Genomic DNA, 19,169 nt, shown 5'->3' with positions numbered 1-19,169 from the left:
TTCTTTCCTGTTTCCTCTGGGTTCTTATTCCACCAAGGACCTCTCTTGATGGTGTTTTCATTTGCTTTCCCTGTTTGAATTCCCACGAAGATTCTCCCTCCTTATAAATATCTCTCCCTTGACCTTACTACAGACATAGTTACTGTCCTGTGTATTTTTTTTTTCTCTTCTTTGGAAAACATCTTTAAAAAGTAAGCTACATCATAACTTCCATTTTTCCTACACCCACATACTCCTCAGTTCCTCAGAATCTCGATTTCACCCTTGGTTCTCTTTCTAAAACTGTCCTCTCGAGTCACCAATTACCCCATAACTAGCAAAGACTGAAATTTTTCTCAGGCTTTTGTGTACCATTTAACAATGTTGAGCATCCCCCTTCTTCCTGCAATTTTCTTCTTTCTTGGGACTGTGACTATCATTTTACTTCTGGATCGCTAAGCTTTCCTTATGTGTCCTTTCCTGGCCTCTCTTTTCCCTCCCATCTGCTATAAGCAAACACCTAGTAAGGTTCATTACCCCACCTTTCTCCCTGTGCTCCCTCAGGGTTCTCAAGTATTATCTCTATGCATATGATTCTAGAATCCATACCTGAAGCCCAAACACCCCGAAGTTACTAATACACAGAGCAAAATGTCCTCAAGATGTCTTTGGTTTATATTTTCAAACATCCGTCTATCTGTTTATATATATAATTTTCTAAGTAAATAGGTATTGAGAAGATTCTTTTAAAAAACCACAATAAATGGAAAGGTGATTCTTATCTATCTAATACAATAGTAGTAGTAGTAGTAGTAGTAATTATAATAATAATAGCTAATATTTAAAGGCTTTACTGTATGCCTCACAACAATTCTGTTTGGGAGCTATTAATACTATCCTCTTAAGAAATTCTGTGCACAGATCATCTCGTAAATCTTTACAACAACTGTAGTTGTAAGTATTTTTATTATCCTTATTTTAAAGATGAACAAACCAAGGTTTAAAGAGGTTAAATAATCATACGACTAGTAATGACAAAGCCAGTACTTGAACCTGACTCAGTGAGGACTATGCAGATAGTGGTAGCTATCATTTCTTAGCACCTACACATGCTAAGACCTGTGCAAGATAGATACATATGCTACCTAACTTTCAGAAGTCTATGAAGGTTTTGTTCTGACATGTTAGGAAACTAAGACTGAGAAAGGTTAAGTAAAAAGCCCTAGGTTATAGAGCTAATAAATCACAAAAGTGGCACAGTAGATTAAAAGTGGCAACAATTTCTCTGCGGTTTCTGCCATAAAGAGATGGAGTCTATTTCCCTACTGACTGAAGGATGGAATGCAGCCAGGAGTGACCAGAGCTGGTTCACTGGAATGTTCCAGTGGCATCTCAAACTCAGTATCCAAGTCTGAACTCACTGTTATATCCCTCCAAAGGAAATCTTTTCTATATGCTTTAGTCTGATAAACGAAGACTCAGAATCAAACAGGGAACTGAATCTCGGCTCTACCCCAGTTACTCCCGCTCCCCAACCTCTGAATTGAATCTGCCTTACATATCATTGCCTAATTAATCTTCAGTAAGTGCTACTCTGCATTTAGTGCCCTGTTCAAAAACTTTTCAGGGGCTTCCACTCTATGGCACAAACACATCCAGCCTCTTTCCCTACTTCCTTACTTATACCCTAAACTTCAGCCAGACTGAATTAGTTGTTTCTCTACAGATATCACCTCTTCACCCTTCCTCTCCTGACATACATACTCATGCTTCTCTGCCTTCCTGGCATTACGGTTTGCTTAAAATGCTCTCTCCCACTGTAGTTCAATCTGTCAAAGTAATAACTGTTTTAAATACTATCTCTTCCATAAGGGTTTTCTTGATGTCTCCAGATGGAAGTGATTTCTCCCTCTGTGAATTTCCCATAAAATTTGCTTCTTATTTTATTCATCTTGTGTTATAGTTATTTATTAAAAGTTGTTGTTTCTTTTACTAGATTTCAAACTTCCTAAGGAAGTTATCTTAGTCATCAACATACCACCTCCATCAACCTCCCAGAACATGATGTATAATAAATATTGAGAATTTGGAGATCCAATACATAGTATTACAGTCTGTCTGAGTCAAAACCAACTGAGAAAAAGACATCGAAGCAATATTGGTGGAGAAATATTACTTTATTACTGATAAAAACTGTGTTGAAAAATATGACCAAATGACTTGATATTATACCTCTAAAAAAAGTGGGCTTATCATCTATTCTGTCATGGAAGTGCTAGACAAGTTCAAGTGTTCCCCCACAGGGCCAGTCCTGTTTGTGTCGTGGAGAGCCAGACCAGAATATATCTAGTTGGTACAATGACACATTCACTGACCACACAGCCCAGGTCCTTCTCTCAAACTCGGCAGGGCAAGAAATGAGTAACAGAACAGAGAACTGAGGTATTAGTGTACCTGAAGTCCCTCCACATGGAAACATGAGGGTTAGCCTTGATCGAGATAATAAAATATGAAAGGACAGTCTGTCTTCAATTAATACCCAACCAGATTTATGGAACAAGGAATAGAAGAAAAGAGATTTAACATAGAAGAATTTAGAAATATAAATGAATGTAATAATAATGATAGTGCTGGTGGCGATATAGACTGAATTTTATAATAAGTTAAGGCATTGTTCCAAGTTTTTTCATTGTATCAACTCAGTTATCATCTCAATTACTTTATGAAGCCTATACTAATATTATCTCCACTTTACAAAGAAACCAGGATACACAGAGATTAAAAATCTAAGTTCACACAACCTGTAAGTAGTAGAGCTGGGGTTCAAATAGTCTCCCTCCAGAACCCAACTGTTTATAAGGTGAAAAATATTAATGACCCTTTTCATACTGCTTTGTTATTTAAACCTCCCCAACTCACACTCTACTTCTCCACTCCCAGCAATTTAATAATTCAAGATTTCTCTTTGTTACAAATAGGATATCATTGGTTTAATAGCCTGCAAATGAAGAAATGTCTATTACTGTGTGATTAAACCATTATCTGGTTGTGTATCACTAACGAAACCCCAGACTGCTTTTCAGAATTTACTTGGCCTACTACAAGTACCAAAGAGCACCCTCCAGTTGTTCTATTTTTCAAATGACTTGCTTTTCCATTATAAAATGTATATTTGAGTGATAGAGTCTCCTGTCTAGAGATGCCTTCTGTCCTTTCTCACTCCCATTTCCTAGCTCATGAATGTGCTGGGGTTTTTTCCTTTTAAAAGGCTCAGTGTACTACTAAGACATTTTGCTTAACTAAGAAAACATGGTAGAAGCTGTGTAGCATGAAGGTTGCATGAGAATGAAAAATTCCTTGCCAATTAAATACAGACCTGGCAAGCTGAAATGATTGTCTCTTGGGACACGCTGAGTTAGCACTAATCAAGAGCAATGTGTTATGAAAAGAAGTTGGTATACACAGCATTAGTTACTGAGGACAGCTTCCTCCTACATTCTTACCAGTACAAAATTGCAGAAAGATACCCCCACACAAGCCTAACACCACATAATAAACCCTGCCTAGCATTACTGCAAGCAGAGAAGTGATTCTCAGAATACTCTGGGATGTTTGAGTATGGTAAGGTAGGGAGGGAAAGCAGGATAAGGTGAAGAGAGCAATACACATGGACCGATTTTTATTGTGCCATAGTCATTCAGCTGTTGTTCGTTACTTGAATGAAAAGCAAGGTTTAAATTATCTTTGGAACATGTACAAAATCTGGGTAAAGTCTGATATGCCTTACCACACTTGAACAGCTCCTCCTCAGCCTTCAAGGCCTTGGACGCCCCATAGGAAGCATCAGCAACTTCAGTTAGCTACTCAGGGACCATCTCGGCATCTGCCTCCGAGCCTCCATGCATTATCCTACTTGCTTTCTTTTGGCAAATCCAGTGTCGTTAGTGTTTTAAAATATTTACTAAGCAAGGGGCCTACATAAAATAAACATGGTCTCTATCTTCATGAAACCTGTAGTGTAACCTAGAGGAGAATACATGTTCCTGTGGGAAGCACGTAAGTAGAACTTACTTCATAGTAAGTGTTGGTTGGACTCTGATTTTGCTTCTTGGTACTGTCTTGTATCACCCTGAACTCCATGTCCTCCAAACTATTGGTCAATTTCCATCATTCTCTGTCTCCCCTTGTCTCTGTCTCTCTGTCTCTCAAACATACACACACACACAATGCACACACACACACACACTCCTACTCCCAGGATCAGAGCTTAGGTTCAGATTTAAATGGATACTTCTCAATCCTTAAACCGACGTGTTTATACCTTAGTTACAAAATGAGGAGTAAGAAATGAACTTACTCTAGAAAAATCGTGTGTTCAAAAGAATAATAGTATGGGCCTATCTTCTAAAAACAGACTAGTAATGATCAAAATTAATAACTTGATCTTTTGTTTCCCTTTAACACATTGTGTTGAATGAGCAATTGCTTTGTCGAGGGATGGTTTATGTCTTTCCAGTCAGCAGGATGTTGTTCAGAGCGTATTCCTAAAGAACATGAGTTACAGTGATTTCACACTTGCCGAAAAGAATTATAATTCCTCTTTTGGATCCAACAGAAGCGCAAATGCTTCTGACTGTGTCAGATCTGACTGGAAACAGAGCCCTTAAGTGAATGAATCATTGAACAAAATCATTTATTAATACTGACATTATGTAGGGTACCCGACTAGACTCTTGCCTTTTAGAAGCTTGCAAAATAACGAGAAGACAGGATGGATATGTGTGTGTGTGTCTGTCTGCCTGTCCACCTGTCTGTCTGTCTGTGTCTGTGTATATATGTGTGTGTATATATATATAATGATGAACACTAAAAAATATTTGCCAATGAGTAGGATAGCCCTGTAATGTTAAGACTGTCTAAACTGGAGTGTAGAACGATTCATCCTTAAGGGAATTTCACACCTAATGCCAAAGCAGGAGTGTGTTTTCTCAGGATTCCTAATGTGCATAATACAGTAGCATTTCAGTGCTTGAAACATATGGCAAGATTACTGGAAAGTGTGGTAAACATTTTATTCTGGCTGCCCAACATCTAAATACCCTACTTCTGGTAAGAGCCCACAATTCATATTTGGGATTGACCTCTCCTCACTCTCATCCCATGCGGTTCCTGTGCGGGTAGTTCCACTATCGCCTCTGGACGATGTTATGTGACCCATACTTGTCCAGAGCATCATTTTACGTGGTGCCCATTACTCGTTCACAGGCGAGCTGACCATGCTAATGGGACTCTCAGACTTTTGCTGGTATCATCGAGGTGGCAGACTCCTTTCTGCTGGACTCTGACCGGAAGGGTTGTGAGGCCAGGGCTGCTGCAGCTCTCTCATTACAACAGGGAGCATTGGAATGAAGCCCGAGCATGGATCCTCACATGGAGATTGGAGTCAAGTTAAAAAACAGACAGAAGCAAGAGTTTCCTGCCCCTGGATTTTTCAGTTATGTGAGCCAGTATATTCCTTTCTTATGCCAGGTTACTCTTGAGAATTTTTTGTGTTTTCGTTTTTACCCAACACAACTTACAAATGTGTTATATTTTATCTTAAGCAAACAATGGCTAATTCAGGAGCTAGTTCTTAAGGAAACTCCCTTTCTCTCAACTCCATTGAGTCAGTGCTGTTTCTTTTCCAGAACCTATGACTCACATGGCTACAGCCAGGGTTGTAGCTCCCTCACAAGGCAGAATTTCTCTGCCACCCACTTGATCCTGGAAGTGACCCAAGAGCCAGTATGGGTGGGCTCTATCACCCTCTCCCACCATCCCACCTCATGGTACTGCCACTTACTAGCTGTGAGACCTTGAAAAACTCTCTCCCAACCTCCACCCTCTCCTCTTTTCTCACTGCTGCCTGCTGCAGTCCTTCCTCTCAGCAGTTCTCTCGTGTAGCCATCCTGGAAGAAGGGTCTTACCTCCCCATGGTAAGTGTGGGCATCATCTCCTAGAGTTCTGTTCTGTGAGCGAATAAGAATGGTTAACACATGTCAAATGCGCACCAAGAGAGAGTCACTGCTAAGAGCTTTATGTAGATGACTTCATACGATCCTCTCAACAACCCTGACCTGTGAGTTTAATATTATCTCCACTTTACAGATCAGGAAAACTAAGGCATAGGTCAGTTGAATAAATTTCCCAAGGTCATACAACCAATAAGTAGCAGTATCACAAGATGGAAAGGAATATCACATCCTCCTGTGAATCTTGATAATGCTTTTTTAGGACTCCAGTCTGATATTGATAATTTATATATTTCTACAGGACTGGGTAGGGGCAGGGGAGAAGGAGCTCAGGATCAGGCAGAAACCAGATGATTCAGTTATGTAGAGATAAGATAAAAGAATGTATGTAAGATTTATCTAGGGTGAAAAAGAACAGAATGATAATGTATAATTACAAGGAAACTGATGTAATTTGCAATTGTTCATAGCAAATACTGTTCTGGAAAGATGTGAGGCCTTGCAAATTCATGTTTCTTTTATTTGAACAAGCCTCATTCCAGAAACTTTTTGTAGTTACTATTCTATCAGCATTCTTTTCTTCAAATTGTTGTCTACATATTTATTTCATTAATTGAGAAAATATTTGTTGCTTGTTTATTATGTACTGGGTACCATGCCTGTTGTAGGGATATAATCATTGCAAAAAAAAAAGGGCAGTGTGCCTTCCTTAATGGAATTTACACTATCAATCTGTATATCGCACAAATAACTGTTGACTTACAATTAAGGTAAGTGTGGAGAAAAAGAGACGGATGGTCACATCTATGAGAGCCTATAATAGGAGAAGTGGCCCAGTGAGGGAGGCTAGGCAAAAGCTAAAGGAACAAAAAAGATATATGTTTGGAAAACATTTGTTCAGGCCCTCAACCCCCACATTTATTTAAACTGAAACACACTCTTTCGTTATTTTCTTTCTTATTCTCAACTTCTCAACATTTTTAAGTCTTCCACACTGAATGCCCATACTCTACCATGACCTACTCACACATATGCCCTAAGCCGGCCCTTCCTTACCCTTTCTCAAACTCTGAGTCCCAATCAAAATATGTATTTCCTTATGTCTGTCTCATCCCCCAGGACTTGTTCTATTTTAAAATTATATAGTTGCTATCACACTGTATAGGAGTGGCAAAGACTGCCAATTGCCTAGCCAATGTCCACTGGTCCCTTCTTTCTTGGTGCTAAATCCTGATTTTATTTGAATTATTAATGCATCTAGCTAAAAATACTATATTTATCGGCTTCCTTGGAAGCCAGGTGTGTCTATATGACAAAGTTCTGACAAATGAGATATAAACACAATGTTTTATGGAAATTTTCAGAAAACTTACTGAAAAGCCAACTAGTGTGGGCTGTTTGCCTCTTTTTCTTTCATATCTCTTTTTGTTTTCTACTGACTAGATTATAGATAAGGTATATAAAGAAAAAATACATATTCCTATCTCCCTTTCTTGTGTCTGTCTACTCTCAATACTTTACCTACACTCACTCGGAACACTTTTACAACACTCTGACACCAGATGTGTGGATTTTCCTCAGACCGAGGAGCAATTCTACAACACCAGATTTGAGTGTCCTAAAATGTAACTCAATTCTGATATTATCTCCAGGCTAAAGTTTCAATCTACAAGTATGCCCTTCCCTGCCACTTCAGACACCAGTTGTGCAAGTCTAGATTACCAGTTGTGCTTCTGACAGACAGCTACAAATCAGAGGTTCCCAGAAACCCCTCTTTTGATTCAATTAATTTGCCGGACTGGCTCACAGACTCAGGAAAATAGTACACTTACTAGATTTCCAGATTATTAAGAAAGGACATAACTCGGGAACAGCCAGATGAAAGAGATGCAATGACAAGGTATGTGGGAAGGGACTCAGAGCTTCATTCCAGGTGAGCCTCTCACCCAGCACCTACTCACACGTTGGTTGCCTTGGCAACCAGCCCCCATCTTTAGAAGCTTTCCAAAAGCCGTCTCATTAACATAAACTCCTGTGTTGTTGAAAGGTGTTTTTTATGAGTAACAAAAAACACCTTTATCCCTCTCTGTCACTTAGGAAATTCCAAAGGTTTCGGTAGTTCTGTGCCAGAAACCAGAATAAAAACCAAACAAATATTTCTTATTATAAATCACAATACCACAGGGTGGCTGGAGCTGGAACAGCAGCTACACCTGGAACATCCCTAACCACTTTAATCCTGATCTTATATCATCTTTATCAAAACCATATGGGGTACACGTCATCATTATCCCTATTTCACATATGCAGATGTCCAAGATTCAAGAGGTAAGAAAATGGTTTTGGGGGCATGATGGACTAAACTGATAGAGAGCCCTTCCTACCAACACCTAGAACTGTTAAGGCAAAATAAATTACATTTTAAATAACTAGGTGAGCTTGCAAACAAAAAATGGGAAGCCACCAGATATTGAGAGGGAACTAAAACTTCGTGTGCTAAAGTGAGCTGACACTTTATGCCTACACCAGGGTGGTTGTAAGTTTGAAATGGGCCTTAAAGACCAGAGAGATCTGAACCTTAACATTCAACAGAACTAGGAAATGAGGTAGCGATTTGAAGCCCAAACCCCTATATGAGCCAAGACCCCCAAAGATTCTCTCCCTTGGTTAAAGGAAAACTAGAAAAATAAGCCCCCAGAAGACTCAAGGAACCTTACCTCTGCCTTGGACAATCTGATTCTGGACCAGTGATGGTCAGCAATACTTGATAGAAACAAATGAAAGAGCATTAGGAGGAGCATTTCTGTAAATAGAGCCACGGGAAGTTTCCACAGAAAAAGCAACTCCCGATGAATTCTAAGATGCATAAGAAAATACTTTGTTATGAGTGAGAGTCAACAGATACTATAAATGGAGGGGCTAACACCTCTGTGAATGTGAGAAAACAGAATAATATGAAATGGCCTACAAAAGTATATTTTGAAAATAAGTAAACATGTGAAAGAAGAAAAACATTAGGTGACAAAAAAAAAAAACAAGTGAAAAACAGAACAGGTAGATTTGAAAAAGGACCAGAAAGAATATCTGGAAAAGAAAAATATGGTCATTGGGATGTTAAATAACTTGCTTGAGGTCACTCAGCTAAAATAGCAGAATCAGAGCTCAAAACTCACCTTTATCTGTCCCATGCTATCTTCTAAACATCAAACCACACTAACTCCCTGCATATCAAAATCTAAGCTAATGAATTACACAGGCAAACCTCACTCTTTTAACTTGGCAAAATTTCTTTAGAGTGAGCATATTACTAAGAATTACTCACGGAGGCTTGAAGTAAAACAAACATAAACCCCTGCTCTTCTTAGGGAATTAACAATTCACAACAACAACTAAAAAGTCCCGAAATTGCTAAGGCGAACAGGAAATTTTTACAAATCACTAAATGAATGGATCCATCAGCGGCTTTAACAATGAATGGCACAATTCATCTATTTTCCTCTAAGCTTCTGAATGGTGTGTCATTTGTCGTGTGTGGTTATTTGCATGAGTGGAGTAGGAGTCTGGGTGAGAACACTGGGTGGAGATAGGTCATTGAGTCCAAGGATATCTACTGTTCTAGAAAGTCCAGATTCTGCTCCGGTTAGCTCTCTGCTTCTCCCTAACTATTCTACCAATACTGACAGACAGGTAATTTATAGATAATTACTCCAAACTGAACAGCGATGGCAGCTGAGAGTTTGCTCAGATTTATTGCTCTAGAGGACTGTCAATAACCAAATCACAGAAACACTGCAGGTCATGGAGCTAGATTTTTATATCACACTTTTTGCATGAGATTTGTTGTATTGGACATTTAACAAATACAACATTGTTTTCAGTTAATATAGTCTCCAGTGTAAGAACCTATAAAGGTTATTGTTAATGAAAAACTCATTATATTGGCCTTTTCATAGGTTATCATTATTTTGTGGGTGTTTATTGCTTCATTCCCAGGGAGTCAATACAATAAATGCCTTATACTGTTCTTTCCACACTTTTCATGCCACCTTATCCATAAAGCATTCAAACTGTTAGTGAACAATAAAAAGAATATTATCTAAGCTAATGAATTCCAAAGGAAAACCTTATTCTTTTTGCTTGGCAAAAATCTCTTTAGAGGGAGCATATTACTAAAATTATGAATTATGTAGTTGATACCAGGTGGTAAACTGTAATGAAATGAACATGATACATTCTTCTTTCTTACCAGTGCCTGATTACAGGACACATTGTGTCTCTTCTCCTCCAAATATGCAAGAACTTACAAAAAGGTGTTTATGAAAATCTGAACCAGGCAAGTAGGAGTTTAAATGGTCTTATACAGCTAACAAGGACTGATCTTGTGTTTTCTGATTCTGTGCTTTCACTGTGGAATTTGATTTTAATTTTTGTCAGGCAAGCAGAACCTGGAATATTTACAGGCACTGAAATTGGGCCATCTGTTCACTCTAGCAGCAGTGCTGAGTTGGTCATGCAGGTAAGCAGCTCTGGAAAAGTGGCTCTCTGCAGTCAGTCATTCAACAAGGAAAGGTAGTTTGGTCATCCTTTCAGGCCATAATTACATTCTATTCTAGTGACCAGTGGTAATTAATTATACATTGTGCCCAGTGTAAAAACAAACAAACACAGGACAGTGCAGTGTTTGGTAAATGCCACAGGTATTCCTGGAATTTAGGCTAGTTTCTTTGGCGTAAGGGAAGGAAAGCTTCTCTTTGACCCAGAATAATATCAGGTTGTAACAGGAACTGACCTGTAATAGTGCTCTTGAAGTCAATGAGACTTTAAGTTTGGTAACCTTTGATAACAAAAACAGAACTTTACACAACAAAGCATTACTATCGCTTATATTCTGTCAAAAAAAAAACCATGTTACTTCTACAGATCTAGAAAAGCTTCACCTAATTAGCATATTGGAAGGACGATAAATGTGCAGACCATTGAGGTGATACACTGAGTGTGGAATAACAGTGTAAGAGGCTATGAGAAACATTTTAATTCTTTATTTCTTGATAGAGAAACTGAACTCAAGAAAGATACTAGGATCTTTGTGAGGTTAGTAGTAGCAGAGTTTGGATCTAACCTTCACCCTGTGAAAGTGAACTAAGAGCTCTTTCTATATGATGCAATACAGCCTCATAGCAGAGAAAGAGGAATAATTAATTTTCCAATAGTCTAGAATCTTCTCATCTAGAGCCTAAGGACTTCAAAGCAGTTAAAATTCTGTTATCTTTAGAACTGGATTTTTCATTTCTTCTCTAATTCAAATATTTTTATACAGCTAGTGGAAATAAGATGGTAGTTTTCTTCCCCTTATTGTTTTGCTTACAGTATTCTAGACTTTAACCTTCAAAGTTTAACTTTGAACTTTAACCCTAATTTGCATGATTTTTGATGTATCTGTATATCAATTTTACTATGTACTTAAAAAAAATATTTAAATTTTATTTTAAGAGGATATATAGTCCTACCATAAATGGAAAACATAACAAAACAAAATAGAATAATTTGCCATAAATATAAGGTAACCTTAGAAATGAATTTAAAATTATGTTACTAAATTTTCAGTAGATATTATTGTCTGCTAAAGATTCCCAGTCTAAGGCCTGTTTCTTTCTGTCAAAGAGGAAGATTAGCAAATGTGAGTAGGAATGTTAACACAAATCAGTACCAACCTGAATCTGACTTTTGTTATAATCAGAATGACTGAAAGAAAATGAAAAAGTGAATAAAATTCTTACTGTGATTCACTTATGTAACACTTTAAATAACCTCTTTAACCACTGGTTCAGTTGGGAGAAAACTACTACAGTTAATGTATTTACTATCATTAATATTTAAAATGAAGGTCCTTCAGGGTCCTGTTATTCCCTATAAGTACTATAAGAGGTAGTGTGGCATAGTGGAGGCCCCGGATACATTCAAATGCATGGCAGTTAAACTAATACTCAGGGTTTCGCCTCTACCTTGATTTGTTGGGATTCACATCTTGGCTTTACTACCCATTTATCTGTGTGACCATGGGCAAGTCACAATTCTCTAAGCTCCGGTTTCCTCATCTTTAAAATGCAAGTAGCAATAGTACTTGGAGTAGTTACAAAGATTTAATGGTCTAATGCATATAAAAACACGTAGTGTTTAATATATATTAGCTTAGCTACTGTTTTGTTGTCATATTGTACACTGCATTGCTGCATTGTGGACTAAGTTTTAGGAAAATATGTATAAGTCTCTCTCATGGTAGGACGAGTAAAATACCATTATTTAAAATAAAACACTTTTAGGTAGCTACTTTGCATGCAAGAGAGATTGGTTCACTTCCTCCTTATCATGGGAGTCTTCTGCTGCCTGAGAGCCACTTTCTACTTTGCGCCCCACCCCCCAACCTTCCCTCCCCAGCTAACTTGGAACTCACAGCTAAATGTTTGCACAACAATTTGCCACCCACCCTCTAATGGTCTGGTTGTACCTCTTTTGAGCCAACGTTTCAATTTGGCAGCCTTTCAACCTGCTGATGGGGCCACCCAGGGTCAGGGGCATGTTTGGGCTTCTTAAGGTTGTTGCCCAGGGCACAGTAACTAATGCTAGAGTTGGTGAAGGAGGCAAGTCACATAAAAGATCTAGTCCCAGGTTCTAGAATGTTTGGGCACAAGGTGGGAACTGAGCAGAGGAGTGATGGACGGTGTAGGCTAGGCATGAATGAGAGAAGAGACAAAGATGCATGATGAAATGGATTTTAAAAAAAGGATAAATAAAAAGAAAAAATATTCTGTGGGATAGCACTCCAGTAATGCAAAAAGCATTCTTCATGGTGAAGAATTCTGCATAAAAGACTGCGATTTAAGGAAGATGGTAATAAAATTGATGACTAAAGTAACAAAATTAGAAAAAAAAAAAGAGGAAGGTTTTTGGTTAAGAAACAAGGCTTTTGTGGAAGTTTCTCACAGCTAATTTTAAGTCAATATCTGTCTGTTTCTTGTTAAGTATGTGTCATATACATTCTTACCAGTAACTTTTAAGACACACTTTTATCTACATTGATACATCTTTATGTGAAAATAAGAACTTAAATATTTGATTTTCCTCCTAGGTCACATTCCTTGATCCTAGCCAAGCCTCACAAAGAGTAACAGACAATAAATTCCAGTCTTTACACAAGCTGGACTGCCTCTGAGGTGGTGGCTGTTTGATTTCCATTAGAAACATTAGGATAAATAAATTATTTTAGACTCATGAAAAAAAAAGTATGTTACAAATATTAAATCTCCAAATTTGGAAAATATTTAGTGATCTAATATTTAAAATAATAAAATCTATTGCTTTTTTCATCTAACTTGAGGCAGCAGGCAAATGCAAGGGCTTGTAAGTACTTAGAAAGCGTAACTGAAAGTAGACACATTGCAAAGACCATGGTGGCAAATCCTTCACAGTTCAGTCTCTCAAGATCTACAGTTAATATATAATAACCACCATGCCACTTTTGCTTTTTAAAGGTTTTGCCTCCCAGCCAGGTGATAATAAGCATTAACCAGCACCAAATTAAATTAGTCAAAAACAGCTGATCTTAACATTGGCTGCACACTGGAAGTACCTTAAGTGCTTTAAAAAATACTCCTGGCACCCACCTCCAGCATTTCGGATTTAATTTAGATGAATGGCGGCTTGGGCATTGGAAAATTTATTTATTTACTTATTTATTTTTATTTTCCACTGTGTTTTATATTTTTATTTATTTATTTTTTAGCAAGGCAACTCTTAGCTGACCTCACAGATTGCAAGGACCTTATCAGTTTACAATCCCTTATTTTTTGTTTTTTGGGTTTTTTTTTACATCTACAGCACCTGGTGTTCCTAGGTGGTCTCCCATCCAAGCACTAACCAGGCCCAACCCTGCTTACCTTTTGAGATCAGATGGGATTGGGCTTGTTCAAGGTAGCGTGGCCATAGAAGGCATCAGAAAATTTTAAAGCTCCCCAGGTGATTCTAATATGCAGTAAAGTTTGAGAAACACTGAAAAACTTGTTACTGAAGTGTGGCCATGAACCAACAGCATTGCTGTCAGCTGGGAGCTTGTTAGAGATGCAGAATGTCAGTCTCCACCTACACTACTGAATTAGAATCTGAATTTTGCCAAATCTCTATGTGGTTTATATGCATATTAAAGTCTGGGAAGCACTACTCTAAAGAATTCTTGTAGTTGATAATTTTTTCTTTCTTTGATTTTGGATGGCAATTACATGATAATAAAAGATCATAAAAAATGTCTCTACTTTTGTTCTCTGAAACTCAGGAAAAGAGACTTTCATCTGACATTCTGCAGAGTAATAAAAGGTGGATAATTTGAAGTGAGATCCATATGTGTAAGGTTGCCAGATAATATAGGATGCTTAGTTAAATGTAAATTTCAGGTAAGTGATTATTATTATTATTTGTAGTAAGTGTGTTATAAATATTGCACGAAACACACACATACTAAATAAGTATTCATCGTTTATCTGAAATCCAAATTTAACCCGGCATCCTGTGTTTTTATTTGCTAAATCTGGAAACCCTACATAAATTCCCAGGAGAGTGTCCTTGCTCTCTCTAGGCTCTCCCATTACAAAAAAGGGAAATGATACCATAAATGGCCAAGTCGCTGCCCCTTAAGCTGTCTAGACTGATTGACTGTGATATTGTTTCTCATCCTGCCTAGACAGCCAGAACTCTCAGACTCTCCTAAGCAGGGCTGGTGAGTCACCCAACGGGAGAGTAATGGGAAATTTACTTGCTGACTCAGGAAGACATAAACCTTGGCAAATTTTTCCTTCAGCCTAAACCAAAAGAAAAAAGTTTTCAAAGCAAATATTAAGTAGAGCACAGTATATTTAAAACACTAACTTGAGGCAGCAGGCAGGCAAATGCAAGGGCTTGTAATCACATGTTTTCTATTAGTTGATTAAAAAGACATTTTCTTAATTTGTTCCACTGTTGCACTCAGAACCTGGTATTTTTCTTAAGAATTACTGCTATTTAAGCCCCATCAGAGGCCACTTTCCAAGAATATATTTTAGATCCATTTTTTTGATATTGTATGTAGTTTGCAAATAAAGTGGGAAATTCTTGGAGCAGAAATGTGGGTATGGTTTTGATGGCCACCCTCCCTTTGTCATTGATTAACAACAGGCTTTGTAACTATAGGCAAATCTGATATCTCAGTCCTTCCTCCTAGAATGATTGTTTGATTTTATAATCTGTACCTAACTCTTCAGATTTGCTTTCAATCCCTCTTTATTCTATCCCACCATTTTACCATTTCAAATAAGATCTCTTGCTGTTATCAAATCACCGAAGGATCAACTGTATTAGAAGAGGAAGCTAAATTTACCTAGCCAATTCTGACTTTTTTTTTATTTGGAAAAATTTTGATCAGGAAATCTGAATAAAATAGTCGTGAAAACTATGCAATCCTGTTATATTTTTAAAAATATAATTGCACAGTTGCTTTTGAGTAGATTGAAAATAGAAATGTAGCTACCTACTTTTTTAGTGAGCTTCTGAATCTTTTCTGTTGATGTTCGACTTATATATTTAATGAGTCATGATATTGATAATCATAGTTTCAGGACCTGATAACAAACTAACTTGTTTCTAACAAATATGAAAAGGAACTTCCATTTAAAAGCAAAGCCTACGAATACCATATTCCAGAAGTTTCATCACCACTTCAATCCCTGCAGACATGATGATGAAGGCTAAAAGCATTAAACACCTAATATATTCTTAGCAATGCACTGTGGCGTGTGGGGGAATACACACACAAATGTTTTGCAGCTGACTCCATCAAGACATGGAGTCTGTTCCCATACTTTGAACCTGGTCTGACCTTATAACGTGTTTTGACCAACAGAATGTGGCAGAAATGACGATGTGCAAGTAAAACCTAGGCCTCAGGAGAGTGCGCAGCTTCTACCTTTGCCTTCTTGGAATAGTGCCTCGGGAATGCCATGTAAGGAAGTCGCTCCTGATTTTGTAGAGGACGAAAAGGCCCGAAAAGGAGAACTGAAACACTCCACTGACAGCCAGCACCAGCTGACAAGTATGTGAATGAGGCCATTTTGGACCTTGCAGTCTAACCATGCCTTTAACCAGAATGATGCTGGCCGAGGGAGCCCAGGAGAAACTGCTAGTCAACCCACATAGAAACATGACAAATAATAAATCATTGCTTTAAGCCACTATGTTTGGGGGACCAGGGGATAATTGTTACTTAGCAATAGGAAACTAAAACTCCTCAAAGGAAATTGTTAAGAAGGCAGATCCCAGGTCCCCACCCCAGAAATTCTGATTTTAGTAAGTCTGGCTTGGGATCACACTTTTCACACAAGGACCCCAGAAGGAGGTGATTCTCAGATAATCCTTTGAGAAACACTTCCTAGTGAGATTTCCTTTAGCACAGAGCAGGCCTGAGGCAAATAGACACATAATAGTGTGTCGCACCTGCCTGTGGTGCTCCTGGAGTTGTACAGTGCACATTTGTGTCACCATATGCCATGTTCAGGTGTAGATAGAGCCTCTGTTTTTTTCTCCCTTTTTTTAAATTAAAAATTATTGGTGTGACATTGATTAATAAGATCAAATAAGTTTCAAGTATAGAGTTCAACAATATGTTGTGTATATATTACATTGTAGAACCTCTGTTTTTAATGTTTGTGTGAAAAGATAGAAAAAATAATTTTAAAAATTTTTATTGTGTTTACTTATAAAATAGTAATTAAAAGGTGATTTTTATTCTTCTCCATTTGCCCAATATAGATTAATTGGGAAAGCAGTAGTAGCACTGGCTTCCTGGAGAAACAAGATTTGTTAAGGGATTTTGAACGACATTGATGTGGGCTAAAGTCTTGAAGAGGTCAATGTTTAAAAAAATGCAGTAGAGTTGATGCAGATGCAAAAAAAGAATGTGCAGATTTTTTGAGCATTGTGAAAGGAGGAGACAGGAGAATAGGGAAGGTAGATGCTCAGGGGGGTTTATTTGGAGAACAATATGAACTACTGGTGAATATTCTGAAACCATAGAAAAATGAAGGTGAGTCTGCTTGAGAGAAATGATGAGTTTTATACTTATATGTATACTTTCATGATCCCTACGATAGGTAATTCATAAAACTAAGCTGGTTTGAAGTGTTTAAAGCCTTGACTTTGGTGGTGCTTGGTGGAGACCCTTGGAACTTCTGGATCCTGCTTTTATCTGTCTTATATATGTGAAATCTTCTGAGATGTCATCGGAAGGGAGGGTTGCACTACCGAGAAATATTTGAAAAACAATGAGTTAAAGCATGAAGGAAATGTTATTTAATTGAAGAGAAAGATTAATTACCAAACGAGTGTTATTTTAGTTTGAGATGGCTTTCTCAGTGGTAGATGAAAAATCAGTCTTCTCGTGGTTCTCTTTTTGCCCTCAGGAGGTAATGATGACCAGAAACCCTTCAACAACTACTATCACCAGGACATTTGGTGATGTTTGATCCTGCATATTCTTTGCCACAGTGCAGTTTATGTTAAATCACTTGTGCTAAAAACTGCAATTTCTAATACAGTATTATAACTTCTACTCAGAAATGTCCCCTTTCAGGAGCTGCTTGTGAAATTTTGGTTGCTGAAATAAAGAGTAGAAAGTTCATGATGGAAAGTTCTATTCTACAACACTGATCTATCAAATGATCATTCAACCTTAGCTTGAATTCTTTTTAATGAATGTCATTTTCTATTGCATTTTGGGCCAGACATAATTGTTAGGTTGTCCTTTAAGTTTTTTTCCATATAGTTATTCTAGATTGTTTAGATATATGGAAAGACTTAGTCCCTCTATAGGGAGCATTTTATTACAGTAACTATTTAAAAATTTGTTAATGATAAAGATATTCTAAACTAAAATAGAGTAACCTGAAATAGAATAAAAAATTAACTCAGTTTCTTAAAGAATCTCACTTATGCCTAAAGAAGAGCATTAATTAAATGATCTCCTTAACAGTAATTATTTTTTCAAATCTCAAAAGAAAACTGACTGTAAAAATACCTTTATGCTTCACAAAAATGCCGAACATGAACCAAACCTTTTATTTAACTCTTTTATATTTTCCATGAGCTAAACCTAATGCAATTATGTGATTAAGAGCTCTGTATCTAACCACTTAGTTAATATAATCATTTTCTAATATAATCATTTCAAGTCCAAATTTCATGAAAATCCCCTGGCGTATTTCCATAATGACTGAAAAGTGGAAATCTTTAATTAGTCTTGAAGTTTTTAGAGGAAGTATGACTGGAGACTTTAGAAAAACCCCTAAGTGAATCATTTAAAAGGGACAAAATTGGTGAAGGCACCAACCTATCTAAAATAGTACTGCTCACAAGAACTTAATTCATACTTCCTTTATTAATATCAGCAATTGAGTGAGCTTTCATAGGACATATAAAACTCTATTAGGCACTAAAAAGCAAAACAACTTTACTTCCTGTAAACAATAAAAACTTTGTATGATCAAGAAAACTGTCAGACAATTCTTCTTTTTCAGCTACTTAAAAAGTAGGAAGAGTCTATGGCCATGCTAACCTGAAAAAGCCCGACCCTGTCTGATCTCGGAAGCTAAGCAGGGTTGGGCCTGGTTAGTACTTGGATAGGAGACCACCTAGGAAGACCCAGTACTGTAGGTGTAAAAAATAAAAAAAATAAGGGATCGTAACCTAACAGGGTCCTTGCAATCTGTGAGGTCAACCAAGGTTTGCCTCGCCTAAATAATAATAATAATAATAATAATAATAATAATAATAATGTAGGAAAAATGACAATATATCTAGAATAATTTCTATCAAAATAGAGTAAGAATTCAAATCTTTGAGGACTCAATTGGGCATATCAAGATTAGTTTAGTTAAGGTATAACTGAAAACCCTAGTAATATCTGCTTAAACAAAGAGGCATATTCTTCTCTCAGATAATATAGTCTGCAGGTTTACAGTGCAAGACAGGAATGATGGGTCCATGGTTATCAGAAACCCAGACTTTCAGCCCTGTAATTCTTAGATAATGACCTCTATTATCAAGGGAGGCTACTGAAGCACCAACAATCCCATCCATATCTCAGATATCAGCTATAAAGCA

General features: G+C 37.3%; 2 pseudogenes; one reads left to right on the top strand and one right to left on the bottom strand.

The window, feature by feature from the left end:
* Positions 1–13,856: 13,856 nt before the first annotated feature.
* Positions 13,857–13,975, bottom strand: LOC118614029 (annotated as a pseudogene).
* Positions 13,976–18,603: 4,628 nt separating this feature from the next.
* Positions 18,604–18,722, top strand: LOC118614045 (annotated as a pseudogene).
* Positions 18,723–19,169: the final 447 nt, after the last annotated feature.

This window comes from Rousettus aegyptiacus, unplaced genomic scaffold, assembly GCF_014176215.1.
Source record: "Rousettus aegyptiacus isolate mRouAeg1 unplaced genomic scaffold, mRouAeg1.p scaffold_m13_p_2, whole genome shotgun sequence".
Classification (NCBI taxonomy): Eukaryota; Metazoa; Chordata; class Mammalia; order Chiroptera; family Pteropodidae; genus Rousettus; species Rousettus aegyptiacus.
This window is presented reverse-complemented; position numbering and strand designations above follow the sequence as displayed.